We start from the raw sequence: 22735 nt of genomic DNA, 5'->3' as shown, positions 1-22735 counted from the left end.
AAACCTTGAGCCAAATGCCTTTGCTCTTTCAAGACTAAGAAATTCAGTAGAAAGATACTTTAGCAAAACACGTATTTAATAAAGCTGTGTGGAATTTACACATAATAAATCAGATACTTTCAGGTATGTTTCCTAGAATTGGTTGTTTTCCTTTTCTTGGCATTACCAAAAGCAAAGTAAGCACACTTAATAAAATTCCAGGAATATCTTGATCATATTGACACTCTCAGTCTGTAACTCCCTGAAGACATTTCTGAGACATGTTCACCAATGCTATGTGTTAGGGTAGTTTCCGTATGCTGTGGTTCTGCCATCCTTACGGTAACTAATGCCTCACTCCACAAAAATGTTACTTCACAGGCCCTTGCACAGGTAACTTTCATGCCAATAGAAATAAAAAATTCACAGCTTGGCCCGCAGTAGAATGCTCCTGAAAATGTAGGTGATAGAATTAACCTCTGGTTTTGTACATATTCAGCTATATAGCTTGTTCCAACATTTAATGAAGCTAACATTCACACTCCCTTGAAATATTCCCATTTAAGTGGGCATTGGATAAGAATCTATAGATTTTTGCTTTTAGAGTGCTGCTTTTTTTACAGTTAAACTGTAGGAATATGAAAGTTATTTTGAAATTTTGAACTTCACCTTCCCTTCCTGCTTTTAGAAAAAACAACTTATTGGTGCCTATGTCATGTTATAGTTTACTCATTTTCTACTGAAATTTAGGTGCTTTAAAATAACTGGAATACTCTATACATTTTTGGATGAAAAAAGAAACTACAGTTTGTTAAAGCAATGTAAATTTTAACAGACATACTATAGTTTACCTGCTAACTTTGCAAAGATTTATACACATACAAACCACTGTGAATACTGGGAATACTCCCATTGAGGTCAATGGAACCATACATGGCACATACAGTTAAGCACATAACCCTTTTACCGGATAAGGACCTTAGCTGGAAATTCTTTGGGAACAAGATTGTGTCCTTATTTCTACTTTTACTTATTTATTTGTGCTTTATGTATGTGAACAGTAGTTACTGAAAAACACCCCAAAACAGTAATTGTAATATTACACAACCAATTTTGAACCTCAGCAGTCTTAAAACTTCCATTCGGGCATGAGGAAATAAACAGAGACACATTTTAAAAGAAACACAGTATTAAAATTCCGTATAGCTGATCTCATCTGTCAGAAATGGACTGAACAGTTAATCTGGCAAAGGAAAAAGTTAAAGTACCTTTTTAATGTGAAAGAAGGTTGCTCAAATGGTCTAACTCATTAGGTATATAATACCCAGGGCCTCTGCTGTAGAGATAAATAGATAGCTTTGAAGATTACAACTGCTTTAAAATCAGTTGCTAAGAACTGGTGCCCAGAGCTTTTATACGAACTTGATCCTAGCTTCCTGTATACAGTAACTGCATCTACTCAGTAGTTATTTGCACTTCCACAGCCACCTTGTTTTGAAAGTTTAAAGCTTACTTTGGAGCAGATAGGTTTCAATAGCACATGCTGGAGCTTCCTGTAATTGCTAAAAAGACTAACCTTGAAATTTAAGATTTTAAGGTTGGAGTAAAATTCTGAAACACACACAAAGGACTACAGTCCCACCACAAGCAATGCAGGTAAATCTGTAAGAACGCATGCACTGCGCACTCAGTCGTGCCTCAGCAGAAGTAAGTCTGGAAGAGGAGGAATGAGGAGTTTGCAAACTACAACAGTTTTGCGTGCGGTGTGAAGACAGCGTGCTGATCCTCAGGTCTTGGTGTACCTGCTTAACAAGCATGTCCAGTAAAACGTCCTGGGCAAACCTGCCAGTGAAAAGGAGTCACTATTTCCCTGTGGTTGTCAATCGATGTGCCTATTAAAGAGGGGCCAGTGGGGTTCATCTCCACTCACAGACAGGTAACTCCTCACGTTTTAAGTTCGTTTTGTGTGAGAGGTAAACAAAAGAGATAAAGCTCCTGGATGTCTTCCCTTCTAACGCACTCCAGCTACAAAGGTCCTAATTTGGCATGGACAATAGCCATTTTATACATTTTGTATTTTTTCTGGCACAAAACCAGTAACTTTCTTTATGTGATGGCAGTGTTGCAAACTGAACAAAATATCAAAAGGAAGGCAATTTGCTTACAGTGCACGTTTGCAATCAAGGCAAATCAAAAGGGGAGAAGTATTTGATGACGGTTTAAACTTTTAAGCCAATAGCATGCACGCTTATTGGCTTAAACACAAGGTAAATACAACTTTGTGGACGTGTAAAGAAATCTTCTTTGGTGTTTAAAAGTAGGATTGTAAGACAGTACAACCTGTACAAAGGAAGTATGGTCACTGTGTACAATGTAACAAAGTTTTGTGGAAAGAATGGATATGAACTGCATAGCTATAAGCAGTTGTATTGTCTGTGGCAACAACTAATTGACCGCTGGAAACCAGTTCAATTGGCAGTAACATCAAGGTTCTGTTATTCCTCTTGAAACTAGACCATCACACCAATATTTACACCAAAAATAATTAAAAAAAATAGAAACCCCTCATGTAAAATATATTTTTGCCTGAAAATATATCTGTATATATGATGTCTAACAATAGAAATTCAGGGAAAAAATAACTTGATTTTCCAATTGTTCAGAAGCATATTTAATTCTTAGAGACGTTATGTATAGAATCATAGAATCATAGAATCATTAAAGGTTGGAAGAGACCTCCAAGATCATCGAGTCCAACCATCAACCCAACAACACCATGCCCACTAAACCATGTCCCTAAGCGCCTCATCTACCCGCCTTTTAAATACTTCCAGGGAGTGTGTGTGTGTTCAATGCAATTAAGCTTCAACTATGCAAATGCTAAAGAGCTGGCTTCTGCATGCGAGAATAATTCTCAGGAGTGCTGATTCTTCCTCACGTAAATGGAAACACTGTCCCTGCCTTTGGACATTGCATGTAAAAAGCAGGTGAAATTCCAAGTGAGGAAGAAAATTGTAGGTCTTCACCAGAAAAAAATTACCTTACAGACAAGGTTTTATAAAAAAGAATGACTTGGGTTATATACTTAACCTATGCACCGAAATAAATGTTATTTTCCAAAGCAGCAGACTTCAGAGGATAAAATCTTCAGTTCTTTGCTCACAACTCAAAGTATAAACCTGAAGATCTGTGCTTATCCTACAAAGCTTTGAATCTTATAGTGCAGTGTATATTGGGGTTTTTTGGCCTTATTATCACTACTGCTTTCTTGACTGATCCAACAGCAGCAGTAGTTACAGCAAATGTATTTGTACAACTAATAACTGTTTGCTGCTAGTGTTTTAAGCAGATTATTGTCTAACTTGGATAGCACCTGACTAGTGGATCCAAAGCAATGGCAGCTAAGAAGAAGCCTAGAATCAAAGCCTTAGGTCAGATTCCCCAAAGGTAGTTAGGAGCCTAATTCCTAAGGAGATCTGAATCCCATTCAAATTATTTATGTATCACTTGATTTCTGTGAGTTTTAGGTGTCAGGGCTCACCAACAGCCTTGACTCTCCCTGACCAGCCTCCCCTGGGCCCTCCCTCATGACCTCCCTGTGGGCTGATGTCAGAGAGGTGCCCAATGCCCTGGGCTGGGGGTGTCCCTGGCTGCTCAGCTCCCCTCACGCTGGGGCAGCAGGACAGGCTGGCGAGGCCCTGCTCTGCTGACTGTGGTGTTGCAACCAGCTCCCCATCCCTGAGTGAGTGGGATGATCACTTCCCTAGTCCTGCTGGCCACACTACTTCTGATACAAACCAGGATGCTATTGGCCTTCTTGGCCACCTGGGCACACTGCTGGCTCATATTCAGCCGGCTGTTGACCGACACCCCCAGGTCCTTTTCTGCCAGGCAGCTTTCCAGCCCCTCTTCCCCAAGCCTGTAGCGTTGCATGGGGTTGTTGTGACAACAAGCAAAATAGTACAGGAAAGCTTGCACTGTCACTACCCCAAGCTGTTATTTTTCATGTGCCTTGAAAATGTTATATTTTCGTCTCCAGGTGTAATATGCACATTACATGTATTTTTAAGAAAAACATTTCATGAATGAAAAATGTATTCAGACCTTCCAAAACCACTGATTTTGGAAGTCCTGAAAAAAGTAGTTGAGCATATACTCAGACCAATTCTATGTTGCATATACAAGAATCCCACATGTCTCTCTGCTGCTAGACCTGCAACATTTGCAGACTTGCATATTCTATAGTTTAACATACTGCTATCTGAAGAGCTTCTTCATTGGACAAATGATAGCAGTTAGAAGAATGGGAATTTAAGAATGAGAAAAGAAATATAATGAGCTTAGGGGAAAGATGAAAAGTGGAAGAAGAGATGCAGATAAGGTCTATACCAATTCAAATCTTACAATAAATTCAAGCTGGGAGCAAAATCTAATGCAAAAAACAATTAAGAGCTGTAAAACAAATATGGGACTAGAAGGTCTTGGGGCAGGGCACAGACAACTCCATGTAGCTGAATTTTAAGAATTGTGAAAATACACGTGGCAATAACCCATTCGAGACAAAGTGAGCCATTTGAACACTCTCTAAATGGCACTGACGAATGTTAAGAGGCAGCTTTGGTTAAGCACAGGAATGTCCAGAAGTTTTAGGTAGAGCTTGGTTTAGTGCCTAGCACATTCACAACCTAGTTTGCTGCTCACAGGCTTCCCTGAGTAGACGAACCCTTATAAATTGAGCAACAGCCAACACAATGGAATCTGAATGCAGAGTTCTTACAAGTATAGTTTAATATAGGTAGTGAAGAGAATGAATATCCCTAACTACGTATGTGGCTGTCAGCCTATGGGGCCTTAGAAATGGGATACAATGAGCACAGACCAGACAGGCCTGGATTTTGCACACCACTGCCCACCATATTGGACGCAAGAGGATTTGGCTTGAAAATATATATGCAATACATATTGTATATGTGAGATGCTCACATTGTCCCATAGGCTCTGAGTTACTGGCAGTGAGCAGAGCTAAAAGTATATATGCAAGAGATCATTTAGAAATTCCCCAAGAAAAATAATGTTGATATGCCCACTGTGAAAACAGTAGGAGAGAAGTTGAAAAGAGACACTTTTCAGGAACCATCCTACTATGAAGACTGAAAAGCAGTGCAGACACAGCAGTTCCCAATAACATAGTCCAGATTAAATTTATTTCTCAAGTTCCATGGGTTTAGGAGTGAAACCAACCCAACCTAGCTACTCTCTAAAATTCCAACCCCTTAATAAAAATGGAGAAGAAAAAAATCTGTTATAAAATATTAAGATGAACTTCAGTCATGGAGCACAGTACAGAGCATACTAGTGTCTTACATTAAAGCAGAACTGTATTTAAATGTGATCCTCCATTGAATCCATATTAACAACATGCAGAAGTGATGGTGGGGTGGCCCCTACAAGAGGATGGGTAGAACAAAAATGCAAAAAGGGTAGAAAAATTAAAATGTAAAAATAACCCATTTAAAGAATTATTTTAAAGGAGAAGAGGGGAGGAAAAGGAAAGAGCTTCTCTGAAGTTACTTACAGACAATGGTATAAAAAAGGGAATTGTGAAATATGGACCATTTTTGTTCAATTTTCTCATAAGAAACTCAAATCCTGATGTGTACATAACAAACCATGATGGTTCGACAGGCATTGATTTTATGTTATTATGAGTGCTTTAAAAGTAAAAGAGGAAAAATCAAACTGGGATTTTCATTCTGTTTCATTTGGTGTTAACTGCAATGACCAAGTGATATGTCAGAGAAACAATATCTTTCTTAATGCCTGAGGGCTCCCCACATTTATAGGGTCAGAAATAACAATAAACCAAATCAAAGACATTTCCGTTGTTGGGATTTGAATCAGGCCCAGCATACATCACTACAGATCCTACAAAGTCTTTGCCAAACCCACAAAGGACTGGAGTAATTCCATAGCTCCATTCTGACATTTCTGAGGTTAGGCAATGGCTCACTATCTGCTGAATATCATGCAGATTAGCAGTACAGTGGCTTGTCATAGTGGCTTTCACAGTAAATAAAGCACCAGTAAAGACACCAAATTAATTGACATTGCAGTACTCAAAATTAAGTTTTCTTTAGTTCTATTGCTTACGACTTTAAGCTCATGTATGTTCTCACAATATTTGCCTAGTTTTATTACAGTTAAACTCCCCGAACTTTTTCATGGCCCTGTTGCACAAAGCACTAGTGTGGGTACAAGGGAAGGGAGGGGAACAAACAGCTTGGGGAAGAAAGGGTAGAAAGGGACTGCAACAACCCCAGCTTATGTTGGTTTATTCTGTCAGTGAACAGACCCAAAAAACAAACCAGCATAAAGTTAGGCAGACTAGACTAACAGAATAATTTTATTCTCATTTGTATCAGCTCAATTTAGTAACTCCACAAAGCCAGTGGAAGAGGCATAGAAAATACAGCAACTGACTCTATTCTTGCTTATCTTGGTAGAAGCAGGAGTTAAACTTGCTGTAAATAGGTGTCAGAGCACTCATGGCACATTTACAGCCTGCATAGCAGCACTGTATAGAGATCCCTGAGCTGGCTCCAAGCAGGCTAGCGTGTCCACAGCGAACAGGATTCAGCGCCCTGAATGTTTTCTGCCAAGGTGTAATCATATCCCCCTTAGCCTTCCAGCTTAGACTTGTACAAAGGCATTATTATTGCTCTACAGAATGTACCTTACCTGATAGGGTCTTAGAGCCAACTTGTTCTTTTCATGTTGATGCCTGAGAGTCAGTGCCCGGGCTTTCCTGGTCGTCTGTCTTTTCCAGCTGATGAACCTCCAAATTAGAGCAGAAATTCTTCTTGTTAGCCCCTAAGGGGAAAAGAAGGAAAGGACTGATACGCCTTAACTCTAAATAATCTCAAAGTTGGTACACAGTCTCAACTCATTCTCTAGCCACTTCTACAGCCAGTAGTCCTTTTGGCAAAGTGTGCCATTGATTCTAAGGGACATCTCTGATGGGTGAGATGCACTTCCTTGCAGTGCCTATCTTCAGAGTCTAGTTTAGACTAGACTTTCAGCTTAGACTAGGCATCTAGTTTCCAGGCGGACGATTTTAGGTTAGATGAATGCAATCTTTCTTATCATGGTACTTCATGTGATAAAAATGGAATATACCAAAATGAAATTATTCAATACTTCCTTGAGAACACTGGAGGGAGCTCACAGAAAGAGACAGGAAAAAAAGAGAAAAGGTGACAAGAAAGAGATGTTGTTCCCGTTATGGGAAAAGTTACGTGAATATTTACACCTATAGATTGCGTCTAATTTCAATCCATGTATAAATGTAGGAAAGAGGTATTTTTGTTTCTATTAAATGCTAGTAATTCTTTATATTTGTATCCTGGCATCATTGTAACTTTCTATTTTGGACACATATATTTAGAAAACACACATAACAGGCCTTTTCTTTTTCATTTAAATTGATGTTTATTTGAGTTCTCTTGTTTCTGTTCACTTGGCTTCAGGCTCTGCAGTCTGATATTTAATCTGAAATGAGGGAGAGGGACTTTGGCAAACTGTAGTTATACATCCCCTAGGAAAATACCATCATCTTCAGTGAACACAATATAATGAGGAGGTGTCCTATTACATAATTGAGGAGGCATTGTCCTTTATATGCATTCTGGTTCACTTTTCACACTAAATTAATCTTAATAAGCATCTGCTATGAGTAAAGAGAGTTTTGTGATAGTTCAACCATGACCTCTCTGGAAGTCCAACTGATTTCACTTTACATTTCAGACTGGAGCATTCTTTTGAAACATTTCCCTTTACTATATGATAATCAGTGTGTTAACATGAGCTGATTAATCCCATCAGTCTAACACTGATACCATGGCTCTTGTGCCCTTTCCCCAATAACCTCATGGCTGCAAAATCACTGGCTTCTTAAATGAATTCAGGGCAATCCTACAGATAATGTTATACAGGAGGTCAAACTTGATGATCACAGTGGTCCCCTCTGGCATACAATCTATGAATCTGTAACTCAAACTGCAAGAAATACAAATAACTGCACAATAGCAGTAACTGAAGAAATAAAACTAGCTGCTTTTAAGACAGATCTTGATATATTTATGAAAAGGATTATGTGAGCTGGTTGCCTCCAATAGCTGGAGCATGGACTTGGTGGCCCTGCAGTCACTTCCAGATCCATTTACTCTGTTTCAATTGCTCATCAGCTTGCTCTCATTTTTAATATTTATTTTAAAACAGTTTTTGATACAGTTACTAGGATAACAAACAAATTAAAGATGGATTTTAGTCTTTTAAAGAAAAGCTCTCTTTCATTTCAGATGACAGACTGAATTGAGGCCTATGAATAATGCTTGTGTTGACCTGCCAGAATATGTCTTAGCAGTGATGAATTCTCAAATACCCAGGCTGAGCTTATTCATTTTGAAGTCAATGGGAGGGAAGGCAATACAGCCCAGTGCTGAATCAGGCTGCACTTTAACATATCAGTGGTCATATACTGTGTTTTCTTTAAAAAATAAGAAAATTCTTTGCAAAAGCCACATTTGATTTTGTGAGTGTGACTTTTGCTATATAGTTTATCTGCTTAAAATTATACTACCATACGGCATGTGTTAATGAAAATGTTCAAAATTTGCTGCAGAGTTCCACAGATACAGTTCTCTCCTGCCCTAGTAATTTGTAGGACTTGACAGAGCTGCAGCTCAGAGAAGGGCTGGACTGGGCGAATATGGGAAATGGAGACATTTCCAAGAAAAGTAGGATGTGGGTTTGGTAATTTATTCAGTAACACACAAGGATCTGGTCCAATTAAAATAATTGGTAAAATTTACGCTGGCTCAAGCGGGAATAAATACAGGGCTAACCATTTTAAAAGCAAGCTTCTTTCTTACTCTGGAGATATGTCTCAGATAAGACAAAAGGAGATTCCAGTTCCTGTTTGTCATGAGCAGTTTCATGGCACTTTTTAATAGGATTGAGATTGGGAAAAGGATTGTACACCATCATGTCTTAGCCAAATTTCATCTCCAGTAACTATTTTTAACCACCTAATTTCTTCCTGTGGTTTCCATTATTTATAGTGTTGCTAGGTTTTACTACCCCTGCTGTGTTTTCCTCAAGATGTGCTTGCCTTCCACTGGGAGGTGACTAGCTCCTGGTATACTTTTGCTGCCTCATGGAAAGTTTTATGGAATTCTATAGGTATTTGTGAAACACTTGGAACTACTTATTTGTAAAAGAGTTTGGAGATGCTGATTTAAACTCATTATCGCTGTAAATCTCAATATGTAAATCAAAAACTTAAAGCAAGAGCATACTTAGTTTGCATTCTTTTGTAAGCTTTCCAGTCTTTTTCTCTTCTGCTCTTCTCTCACTCTAGCATGAAGTTAAAGTATTTCTTCTATTAAAGGTTAATATTTATTGTTTTGTTTGTATTTCTTTGTCTGCTTATTGGCAAAGCACCAGCAGATTGCTTACATAGTACAAGAAGCAAATGCACACAGACTCAGGTGCAGTTACATCGTCTCTTAAGGTAATGTGAGTTCAGGCTGGTGCTGAAAGACCCGTCCTGCCTGTTGCTGGCCCTGGCAGCCTGTGCCCATGTGCTGTCATTACCACTTGTGTGGCTGCCCAGTCAACCAGATCACCTTGCATTTTCTGTAGGCTTATATTTCCATCAGATTGGCTTGCTCATGACCACAAGTGCCAGCACATTTAATGCAGTGAGAGTGCATAACCAGAGGCAACTGGGAGGTCAGGATTCCCTTTTTCAGCAATGACCCCGTGTAGGAGTGGCATAAACTGAGGGAGAAACCACACCTGTGATTTTTAAAGATCACTAGTGATTATGGCTGCCTCTATTTCTGGATATCTAATTTAAGATATTTTTAGAACATGTGAAATTCAAAATCCTTTGATAACCAGATCCCTTTAAGGTCCTCAAATTGAGCTCATCCAAAAAATTAAATCATTTCTGAAAATCATAGCTACAATTCTCTTTCTTAGGGCTTTATATCTAGGGAAGTATTTCAGACATGGATTATTTGATTGTTACCTGTACAGAGCTGAGCATGAAAAAACCCTTATTTATTGACTACGAGATGCAATAACACAGCTAGGACATGTCAAAATAATAGTAAACTCATATCCTAAGGTTAACATCAACTGAGTGGATTTCAAAGATACATTAAAAGTCCTGTTTGTTTTGTTTAAAAAAAAAGTAGTAAATTCCTTGCAATGTATCATGTCACGTGGATTTTAACATCTCTACGTACAATCCAAATTTTGAATCAAGATTACTCGAGTGGGTATCAGCTATCATGCATCACCAAACCCATTTATTCAATTCATTGTCCCCTTTCATTTCCAACCCATAGTTGCCTGCAACATGCATGCTTAAACTTGCAACCGTAATTCATATGTCAACACATTTCCATTAACTAATCACAAATTATCAACTTCCGTTCTGTAGGTCTGACCTGACCACAGGTAAGTTTTCTCTTTGTCCAACACACTTTAGAGCTCAGATGGAGATTTTGAATGTGATTATTGTGATTATGAGTGTTAAGATGTGTAATGATAGCAATATTTTGTGCTTGAAAGGGTATTTTTAGACTTGCATGCTTGTGAATACTTTTGTGTTTAACTAGATTAGCATGAACCTATGGTGTGCATATAGTCCGATGCATATGCATATGGGGTTATTCAGTGATTTAAAAAAAATGTTTAATAACTTTATTACTTAAAAATTAACTTGAATCATATGAACTATAAATGTGTAAGTTAAGAGGATTTTAAAGGCATATTATCTGTAGGAGAAATATAACTATGGGTTAGAATTTGCCTTGGAGAAGAATATTACTTTAGTATGGCTGGGGTGGTCTTTCCCAGCTGATTCCCCAGGTGAGAAGGAAGGTGAAGTGCCTCCACAGCTTGAAACCACTTCCCAAAAGTTCTGTGGTAGCATTGTTAGAGGAGTCAGGTTCTCTGTGGTGCTTTGTGGGCAGAGACAAAGGGGCAGTCAGTCTGTAGGGAGCAAGCCCACGGCCTCAACGTGTGGAAAACTCCTGTGTCATTCACAGTTGCCACTGAGGGAACTCAGAAGAGCTGAGTTAGCTTGGCTACTGCAAGACTGAGAGCACAGCGCTGGCAGACAGTCGTATGTGTTTTCAGCTTTGTGAGTTCAGGGACCTTAGGTACCCTGTGTGATCTCTGGCAGCCTATGACCACTGGTGGACACATGTCTTTGGAGCCCACTTATTAATTCAGTAAAGTGTCATCTTTCTCATGTTCTTTACCAAAAGAACTAAACTAACACCTTATTGTGAATTCAGTTTCAGATAGTGTTAGGTTGGGCTAATTACTGATATTCATTACAGCAGAGAGCTTGAAGACATAGGTTTCCATGTGAACATACAGAAAATATTACTAGATATCAATTAGAGAGCGCTGCCTCAAAAGGAAAATTCCAGTACAATCAGACAGCTCTAAAACCTTTCCACCTTCTGTAATATTCATACATGAACTACAAAAAAAAAAAGGCTATCTTTTCTGTCCATTCATACCCTAAAGATTGCACTTTCCTCACTGACTTGAAGATAGGAATCAAGGCAGATGTAAAGCTGGTAAAATATGTAAATGTGATTGGTTTTATCTGAACAAGGCCTCATTCTGTAGTTTTTAAAAAGCAGCAATAATCTTGGTTTTTATTTCAAAGGGTTAGTTTGCTTTTATGACAATTTCTGTTTCTCATTTGGTTTATCGCAATAATTCCTTAATTGCATGGCAGATTTTACAAGCAAAGTAGTTTACTATGAAATATTAAAACCTCTGACGGCTTCTTATTAAAACAGTATCAAATCCTGAACCCACTTGTTCATCTTTTTCACCACCATTCTCTCCCTGACTCACAGTGAATCACTGAAAACTAGTGCTAAGAAAGTGAATACAGATTTTAGCATTTGTCCCAAAAATAGTTTTAAATTGTTATGTCCAAATTGCTGAACATGTTAACCAGTCCATTTATACACGTTCATATATTTCATTTATACTTTGAAATCAAATTAGTGTAATCCTACAGATTCTCAGTCTTTGTGTGAGATGATTTTGAAGCGATGGCCACAGTCAGCTCTTGTCAAAATTTAGCTAAATTGGTAAAGGTTGTTAAATCAAAGCAACCCTTTTATATTGAGACAGTCATATTAGCACAAACATGGTCATAGCCTATTTGTTCACACTTGACTGAATTTATGACAGCTTAACTATTTTGAAAAGAAAACGTCTTCATGATAATATAACTGCATCCAGACTAAGGGATTATAACAATTTAATTTGTCTTTTTGCTTGTTTGTTTGTTTGTTGCTGTTTTTTTCAAATTATTGATTTGGTCAAATTGTTGGGTGCAAAAATTGTAGATCAGGCCTCAGATCATGCTCTTATTAGCAAACCAAACACTGGTTTTGTTTTTGTTGCTGACGTTGTTTGTTTTCATTGCTGTCTGAATGAGCCTTTTATGGTCTCTGCCTTTGCCTGGCTGACTGCGCCCGATTGTATTTAATTACATTTACTCAGTAGTTTTAGCCGGGATCCCCGGCCATTACCTATCAAGTCCAATTACTATTATTTGAATCCAATGACTCAGAATCAGAGAATTTATCTTTTACACAGTTATTGCCTAAACATCCAGCATAAACATGCAGAGATCTGGAGGACTTGTTCTGACTGTGCTGATTAAAGGCAAAGAGCAAGATGGATGGAGTCAGTTGTGATCAGCAGGCTACAGCGTCCTGCTGCGCTCCAGTCTCTGCCATTGTGCTGGGCTCTGGGTACCAGACTTGCCATGGTCCTCTCAGCTCTAAAAGGAAAGCTGGCTTTGTTTGCCTGTAAGCATCTGCAAACTGTTCTGACACATGATCTACCCTCTCAGCAAGGCCACTCATTAGGCTGATTATCACTTCAAAGTTTGTATTATCATCCATCTCTAAAGGCAATTAGGAATGGGTGGCTTTGAGTATCAGACACTGGGTGACACTAAGTGACTCATCTTTATTGATTCTTTTGTGAGCAGAGACAGTGATTGAGATGATAGGATTGCAGCCTACCTGCCCCTTTGACTGGTAAATACTGAAGAAAAACGGTGTGTAATTAACTGACAGTTAATATAGGTTCTGTTTAGTGTTCAGAAAGCACAATAGTGGAAGCTGCCCAAAAGGAACAAAGTAATGAAACTCCTTTGACAAGTTAAACTCTAAAGCCAACTGTGTAATTATCTGACAGTTAAAGGGGGGAGGGGAGGACTTGGTTTAGTATTTATGAGACCAAAGGAATTCCTGCGCCTGAACAATGGGGACAGTTACCGACAATAATCATAACAGCTACACAAAATATTTGTTTGTGCAAGTCTGGCTTTCAAGTGAATAATAATGATTGGTTTCAGGGTCAGAGGAAGCCTTGCAGTTTAGTACCGCGGTGCTGGTGTTACAGCTTCCTCCAGCCTGCCCGTGAGAAGGGAGCGGAGCCATCCAGCGGGTCTGCGCTGGTGGGGCTACGGGCCCATAAATTAGATTAACTAAGCTGCTGTTGAGAAAGTCAGACTTGCATAAAAGGGCTACAGCCTGGTCTGCACGAAGAAATGCATTGGCAAAACTTGATCCACCCTGGCTAGCATTCACATGTAATGTTGTCCTACTAACAAACCCTTCACTTTTCCAGCACAGTTATAAATATTCCTTTTAATGTAGTGACACAAGCCTTCTGCCAGGACAAGTCGATCAACACCGAGGCAATTCAGAGGCACGCTTACTGGTCCTCCACCACAACACAATAAGCTATTCTCCACGTACACACTCTCCCACGATGCAATATTCACTCTAGGAATAGCCTGCCTGGCAGCATTTTGAAATCCTCTGCATGAGGGTCACCGTAAACAAGGAAGAAGAAGTCAAATTCATGTTCCAATGTAAACCATACTATTTTGGAAAAGGATGTACTCTGTCATCTTCTGGAATGCACTAAAGAGAGAGCTACTGATTTTCAAAGTTCACAAAGAAGGAGTGTTATTACTGGAATGAGCCTTCTGGTAGGTACTGAAGTCCAAAAGAGATGATCAGGGTGTGCCGTCGGAAATGTCAGTCTACTACTACCATGGAGTTTCAGAGGAGGTCCTTTCAGAGTCTTTAGGGTGACATTTTGTGGACTGAGGGCTCTTTAATATTACTTGTGATTTTGTCACCCTGGGAGTGTGGGGGCTTCTTTTTTAATTTTGTATGAATTGTCAATGAGCAAGTAATGCTTTAAGTTTCTTTGTGAACTGAGGATCTCAAAGCGCATGGCAGACTACATAAGCCTGAGAATGTCTCCATGAGATGGGCAAAGAAAAGGAAGCATATCAGCCCTGCAAATTTTAAAACGTATATGCATATATAGCATATAAATGTAGAGTAGGTAGCTTGCTGAAAGAACACCGCTACATGTTTTCCTTTCCTCTTCTCTTCTGTTGACTTAAATTCTGTTGAATTTAATAGGTAAAGCAGAAGCCGCGCACGCAAGCAAAGCAAAACAAGGAATTCATTCACTACTTCCCATGGGCAGGCAGGTGTTCAGCCATCTCCAGGAAAGCAGGGCTCCATCATGCGTAATGGTTACTTGGGAAGACAAACGCCATCACTCCAAACGTCCCCCCCTTCCTTCTTCTTCCCCCAGCTTTATATGCTGAGCATGACGTCCCATGGTATGGAATATCCCGTTGGCCAGTTTGGGTCAGCTGTCCTGGCTGTGTCCCCTCCCAGCTTCTTGTGCACCTCCAGCCTTCTCAGTTGGTAGAGCACGAGAAACTGAAAAGTCCTTGACTAGTGTAAACACTACCTAGCAACAACTAAAACATCGGTGTGTTATCAACATTGTTCTCACCCTAAATCCAAAACACAGCACTGTACCGGCTACTGGGAAGGAAATTAACTCTATCCCTGCTGAAACCAGGACACCATACAACAGAGAAAGACTTTGGGGACACAGAGAAATAATGGCTAGGACTTTTAATTTTGAGCTGTCTCTGGTGTAATCATTTCCCTGCTGCTAGCACTGGTTGCATCTTGTTGGACATGCTCACAACAGGGGTGAAAAATGATCTGTGGAGTTTGTGGGGTTCAGTGAAGGCCCAAGCAAGGAAAGAATTAGGATGACTTACAGAGCTGTGAGGTTAGGCATCGGCAGGCAAGGTAACTGGATGGAGGAGGGGATACAGTTAAATGGGGTGGTTGAATCATCAAGCAATATCAGTATCTTGTGGCAGTGGGAGATCAGCAAGACTGTGTGGACAGAGGTCTGAGGCACGTACAGGTTATCTACTTTTAGTCATCATGGTAAATAATGAACTGAATGTGGTATGGCTGGAATATCTCTGGCTGTGTCAGCCGAGGACTACCCAAACACACGGAAAACATTAAAACTATACATGGTCCTTCTGAAACTGCTGCAGAAGTGGAATATTGTACCAAGTTTGGATACTCATTCTCCCAAAAGAAAATACAAGTAGAAGAAGTATAGAAAAGAGCTACAAAGATCTATGTGAAAGACTAAAAGTCCTAATCTATTTAATTTATCTATAAGAAGCTTAAGACCATTCAAAACCATCCATTTAGTTGGGAGATATTAACCTATCAGACAAATACTTAACAAGGCTCAACATCTGGAAACTGAAACCTGACAAATTCAGAATAAAAACAAACTATATATTTTAGAAAATGGGAGCCATTAACCATTGGAAGAGGTTATTCAAGGGTGTGAGGTTACATAGGGGTGTTGTGGCTTTCTTTCATGTTTTAAATAAAAATTAATTAAATTGTCTTAATTAAATTATTGTCTTAATTAAAAAATAGGCCAGAAGGAATGGAAGAAGGACACCATAACAAAATTATCCAGCTTGTAGAATGAAGGGGCATTGACCAGATAACTATATTTTTTCCTCTGGATTTATATCTATGAGACGGTGAAGTAAAGAGGAGCTGGGGAGAGAATGAGAAGTGGGAAAGATGCCTATACTAGCAGCTTGCAGATGCTGGTGAAGCACAACAGATCTCCAGACTCCTGGCCCTGCTGCTGCTGGCCTGCTGTGCCTTTGGCAAGTCATGATGTCTTGCAAGTTTTTTAATTCCCCAGGCATCCTTTGATTACCTTATCTACTTGAAATAAAGTCATAAGATAACGCTGCTTCTGAACAAAATAGAGTGCAAATCTCAGATACAGGTATTACTGCAATACAAAAACAGAACAACAACAAAGGACACTAACTTGGATAGCTTCTCCCTTCCAAATCACATCCCAGTCATGCCTCTGAGTCTTCTTGTGAGAAATGTAGGATCAATTTCAAAGACTTGCACTGATACAACTGTTAAAATGAATCAGTATGAGAAATGCATAGTAGAGCAGAAAGTAATAGCAGCCACTGGAAGAATTGTCAGCCAGCAACAGTGTGACAAAGGGAGCTGACTATGTTAACTTTAATTGTGCTAGATGCTTTTATTCTTCCCAAGACATTTTATTACATTACAATAATAAGAGACATTTCAAATTCACATAATCTAAAGAATTTCCTTTGGACATGCTGTTATACTGGTATAGCTACTCTCTTCCAGAAAGTACGCAGAAAAATCAGACAGGAGGAAGGGAAAACTTCAAGCATAAAGTTTGCTGATTCATTTTGACCACCACTACTCATTTGTAAGGTCCGTTCTACTTTCTCTGTCTCTCACTTTTACCTTCTTTCTAATTTAATCTGATCAAAACAAATTATACATGAACAGTCATTTTCGTTGGGGTCTTGTTCACTGAGATACTTAGCAAACAATCAACTGACGAACAAGATAAGGACAGCAAAAGAAAGATAAGCTTTTGTTTATATAGTGGAATCACAGATAAAGACCTAAACAGGCCTGAACAAACTCAAGAACCAGTGATATTATCTTTTAAGCTATGGCACTGTGGTTGCTTCCATTGTGTTTATTCGCTATACATAATCATAAAGCCTAATTAACAAATCATTTTAGATGTACACAATCCAAACTGTTGGGGGTTTTTTTTGTTCTCCTTTTGGTTGAAATTGAGGGAGAAACTCTGAAAAGTAGATTATTTGCTTTTCAACATTTGTGGTTTTAGTCTGGAAAATGCAAAGCAAAAAAAAAACAAACCCCAAACAAAAAAACCACCTGACCTGACAGAAACAGAGGGAACAGAAAAGAAGAAAAAATGTGAAAGTTACAATATAGGAACCACTCTTCTCATTAGGACTTGGTTTTATTAGTGGTGTTGGAGAGCTGATACCATGACTATAAATGTAGTACCAGTTCTACAGATAAGACCACCACCACAAGAGATACACTTTGCTTTCAAGTCAAGTATTTCAAAGCACTTTATGAACATTAGCAAAGTAAGCCTCATAGCTTTCCTGCAGAGTAGGGTAGGAAAGATTAAGCCCCCCTCACGGATGGGCAAACTGAGTTACAAAGCGATCAGGTGACTGGCCTGAGGTGAAGCAGCAGGTCCAGCAAGGTAGGGAATGGAAACCTGACCTACTGACACATGCCTCTATTCCCTAACCACAGGACCTGTACTTATTCTGTAATAGTCCATGTAAAGTAATAGGCTCTAGATGAAACCCATAGAAAATTGCAGTCTCTGGAGAAATTTATTTGGCACTTTTCACTAGTGCTGCAGGCACACCATTATTTTGTGTTTTTTTAAAAGCATGCTCCCATTTAAAATATACTGAAAACTATAGCAATTCATTTATTCTGTGAGAAAATACATGTGTACAATTAGAATACAACCAAATATTTAACCTAGTGAATGAACCAAATATTTAATTTGATGAATGTGAACTTTACTAGAAAGTTTTGCTGAGAAGATATACTTAAATGCTGTTCTGCTGAACATATATACAATATATATTTGCATAAAATGTTGCTGGAATATCTGTACTGTTATAAATATGGCCTCAAATGATATTTAAATATGGACCTAAGGATTTTTTTAAATATAAGGAACTTAGAACTTGAGCATACAATTTCTTCATGTCAGAGAAATAAGCTTTTTGTGAATTTCTGTTGGGATGGCTTTATGTATCTGAGGAGACGTTTCTTTCCTTTAGTTTGTGTCATACAGAAGCTTTAAACCACCACTTATACAATCATCACTGTGCAATGAGAAAACTAAATTTCCTACAGACAATCTAAAGTGGATATACATGCCAAGAACTGTACTGATTGAAGCCTTATGCTGACTGCAAACACTTCAAAATTACTGGGATGCTCCCAGCCACGGTACTGTCCGTGGACACAGGCGTTCACACACTTTTTAAAGAACTATGAAAAGAGATGTTGTGCTTGTCTGGTCTTATACCTGTTCAGAAGATCAAAGCAGAAGCAGACATAATTTCCCAATGTCTCGTGCAACAAAACTCAGGGATGGCAATGTGAAATTTGACTGCTGGGGAGCAGATTGGTGTAACTGATCAATATAACACAAGAACAGAGAAACAAAGGAAAGGAGAGGTTCAAGGCATCCTGAGGGGAAAAAGGTGTGAATTTGATGCAGTAGAGTGAGAGTAACTAATGAAAGGATTCAAGGTGCCTGCGATGGATACCATGGTCCATACAGTGGATAACGACCATAGCAGCAGTGTTTTGAATGGGCAGATGGTATGCAGAGCAGACTGGCACAGCTGGGGACAGGAAAGGAGGAGAAGGAGTAGCAACTGGGTGAATGTTAGAAAAGCCAAACATCAAGCAAGGAGGTGAAGAGAAACGTGAGCCACCAGAAAAAGTCATGCTGTGGAAATGTTAGGGAGAAAGCAGTAATAAAGTTTAGCTGTAGTTTGGGTGTTTGGAATGAAGGACAGGGATGAGCTGAGGAAGAAATGAAATTTCAAAGGAAAGAAAATAATTCTTAAATTAGATCTAGGTCTGGCCCCAGGTTTCAACATCCTCTAGTCTGGAGTTTCGGCTCAGCTCACAAAGGGAGGAGCCATTCAAGACTGGGTTCGGATTTCAGTCACACTAAAGATGCAAGGTTTTGGTTTGACATTATCTTAAAAGAAAATGCCATATAAACCAGCTCGGAGTTCGGTCTATATAGAGGCCAAAATATAGAGTATTATGGTGATTGATATTTGTTTGGGAGTCAAATTTGTTCTGCATGAAAAAGCCAGGGAAAGGGTTCCTCTTCTCTGATTCACTGAACAGAAGGTAATTGAAAGATCTCTTTATGGCAGGATTTACGACCCCTGAGCCTCAGTCGTTTTGAGCTAAATAATAATGCATTTGCATCGTAAGTGTATCTAATTTGAATTTCGCTTCCTGCCTAAACACTTTGAAAAGATGCATGCCTTGAGGTGTCTGCCTGAATAAAATTCCTGTGGAATTGAGGCTAACAAATAAAGTATGTCGTGGTGCGTTAGAATCTGCTCTGCCCTGGAGAATAGCTCCCCTGATAAACTGTCTGATTTATAATGACAACTGCTCCCACTGTTGTATACAAGTATACCTTACAGTAATGGGGAATTAAAGAGGCTTTCATGTGAACCAAATATGTAGCTTTGAAGTCAGTGGGATCTGGGAGAACCCAGCACCTCTCAGGATTAGTCCCTTGGGAATTAACCTTTTCACCTTACTATTGAGGAAGGATGAAATTTTAAGAAGGGATTTTAATGGTGTGAGTGTACTGAGTAATAGGAAGGATGAAAATTCATAACAGTGAGTTGCCTTCTACTTCAGCGAACACTGGGATCATTCTATAAGACTACATGATTTTCTCAGCACCTTGTCCCCACTAAGACTTACACAGAATTAGTTTTCATAGAGAATGTAGCCTGTAGTCTTTTGTCATAAGCTTGATCACAGAGTATAAGAGCCTCAGGAAGGGACTTTATGTTTTAAGTTGCTGTGTTAACTAATGCATCAGCACCACATCAGTTGCGCAATACCAGTTTTTATATTTTCCTGTGAGAGATTTTCTATCTGCTTTTTGCCTTCTGTTCACTGTTTGAATTAACAAAAGTGACCATGGAAATCCAACTCATTCTGCAGTTTCTTGGTCAAAAGTGAGTGCATTTTTTCCAGGTATTCTTTTATCGATGATGATATTAAAAGTGACTTTTAAATTGACTGTTGTGAAACAAACAGAATCTGCCACTGAGGGAAAAGACAAACTGCTTATAATTAGTTCTGGCAGCTGGAGGATGGCACTCCTGCTGTTTCTGCTGCTGGCACTGTAAAGTACATCATGTCACAATGCATGAATTATCCGAGGTCAGCTCTTCAACACACCCAAATTGCTACCAATTATTAATTAATTAGTATCATTATGGGACTGCCTTAAGGGCCCTATCTGTCCCCTTGAAACAAATAAAGTGACTAAGAAAGAAAAGGAGGTAGAAGTGATTAGTGATGAGTGAAAAAGGTAATTCTAAGGACAACCTCATATGGGTCTAATTGTGCAAGGTACCTAATGCTTCCCAACTGATCTCAAATGCTCTCCTCATGACCTCCAAATGCATTTGAGTTGCATGGGAATATAAATCACCTGTTGCATGTTAGTGTATTTTTCATGACTAAAATTCTGCTATTTAAATATTACTGTCCAATTTTATTGGTTTTATTATATCTTTCTTCACCTGCTCTTCCTCTGAAGGCTTAATCTACAATACTTTAGGAGCTGTATCTCAGAAGACGTGTAGTTATAATGCTAAATAGTGCTATAGCTAACATTTTGTCATCTGTCCTCTGAAATGAACTGAAGAACTAAATACTACAAAGCTTCCCATGCAATTCAAAAGTTAAATTACTTAGAATGGGGTTTGAAAGAACAAATGCAATGAGAGGGGAAGAAAGATGCAGTTTATTAACTGGTGATTACAGGTTAAGAACAAGTGAGACAGAAAGTCTCTAATTCTGCCTAAGTGCCACTTTAGGAAGCTAAGTCCTTACTTATGGAAAACCAATACCATCAGCATATACTGCACTCATTGTAAATGTGCACAAATAAATATGTATCTAATGCACATGCCTACTGCAGTGACGTCTGGTTGTGCAGAATAAAGGATGTGCAAAGTTTGACAGATTGTGATAGCTTAGTATCATCCAAGTTTTCCAGAAGTCTCCAGTCATTGTAAAGTGAAGTGTTAATTATAAAATGTCTAAAAATATGAGCTAATGATGTCTAAAAATATAGTGAGTCAGGTGATATGGGACCAGAGAAAAAACAGACTCTGTGGCTATATGCTGATTGTATGCTCCCTCTCTACAGAAAAGTACGTCTGATAAGTGTCCATCAATTGATGTAGAATGAAGAAGAGGAAAACAACCTTGATTGACAGACATTTATAAGGAGTCAGTAGATAGTTCTTTAGCTCAAGTAAGAGGCAAATGTATTTTTAAGGGATAAACACCTGGATTTTGTCCTGAAAGTATTTTGCAGTCTAAGCCACAAGAAACAGACATTTGTAACTCTCACATTTTTCTAGATCATTCATCACTGGAATATCAGAGGACCAGAGTTTCAGAAAAGCTCAGCACCCACCTAGACAGGTAAGTGAGATTTACATTTCAAAAGCGCTTGGTACACAGCAGATCCCAGGGTAGAGCTTATGGGGAGGGATTTTCTTCTGTCAAGCGGTGCTGCTGTCTTGAAGATCAACCACTTACTTTGGCACAAAAAGAGTTCATGTCTTCCTAAAACACTTCCTAAGGACCTCAATTCTACATGTGGGAATAAGTAATTAAGAAATTAGAGCAATTCAGTAGGTGACTGTAATCTCTGGTTTTAAGTCTGCTTGCATGTTTTGCCACAAAACTTCAATGGCAAGTCTACGCTGTTCTGCCTTAAATATTTTCCAGAAATGTTTCTCAGAAATAGGGGAACATAAATAAGGCAAAAGAGCTAATCTCAGTCATAAGTGATTTAAACCGTGGATGTTCATTGTTGTTTCAAAACAGCTGTCTCAGGGAGGCTTTTTAAAATATATTGCCACTATTATATGTAATTGCTGTAATTGTATTTTGGGTCTGTAACCAAGTGAGGAGGTTTATCAACACATTCTTTTTCTCCAAATGCATCGCAATCATGATGGGTATAGTCATAAGCAAAGAAGGCCAAAAGAAGAAAGGAGGAGGGAGTTCTGGAGAGAATAAGCAAAAAAAAGGAATTTTCCAAGTACGAAAAGAGCATTCCCTGTGTGGATTCCACTTCCCTGAAAATTGGGTTGTTTTGTTAGGTACTTACAAAATGTGGTTATTCTCATGCATCCAATACTGAAAATTTCAACCTTAGGATAATTTATCCCTCCATCCCCAATCTGCCTTCTATATTGATTTATCATTGAATTATTACTTTTTAACTTTAATGAAGTTTTTGCTTAGAAAGGGTAGTAAGAATTGAATAAGGACTCCAAGATATGGCCTGCTGAAGACAACAGATGAATCATAGAATCATAGAATAGTTTGGGTTGGAAGGGACCTTAAAGATTGTCTAGTTCCTACCCCCCTGCTATGGGCAAGGGACACCTTACACTAGACCAGGTTGCTCAATCCCTGTCCAACCTGGCCTTGAACACTTCCAGGGATGGGGCACCCACAGTTTCTCTGGGCAACCTGTTCCAGTGTCTCACCACCCTCACAGTGAAGAATTTCTTCCTTCTAAATCTACCCTCTTTCAGTTTAAAGCCATT

Source organism: Pygoscelis adeliae, unplaced genomic scaffold (assembly GCF_000699105.1).
Source record: "Pygoscelis adeliae isolate BGI_AS28 unplaced genomic scaffold, ASM69910v1 Scaffold66, whole genome shotgun sequence".
Taxonomy (NCBI): domain Eukaryota; kingdom Metazoa; phylum Chordata; class Aves; order Sphenisciformes; family Spheniscidae; genus Pygoscelis; species Pygoscelis adeliae.
The sequence above is the reverse complement of the archived record's forward strand: the minus strand, read 5'-3'. Positions refer to the sequence as shown.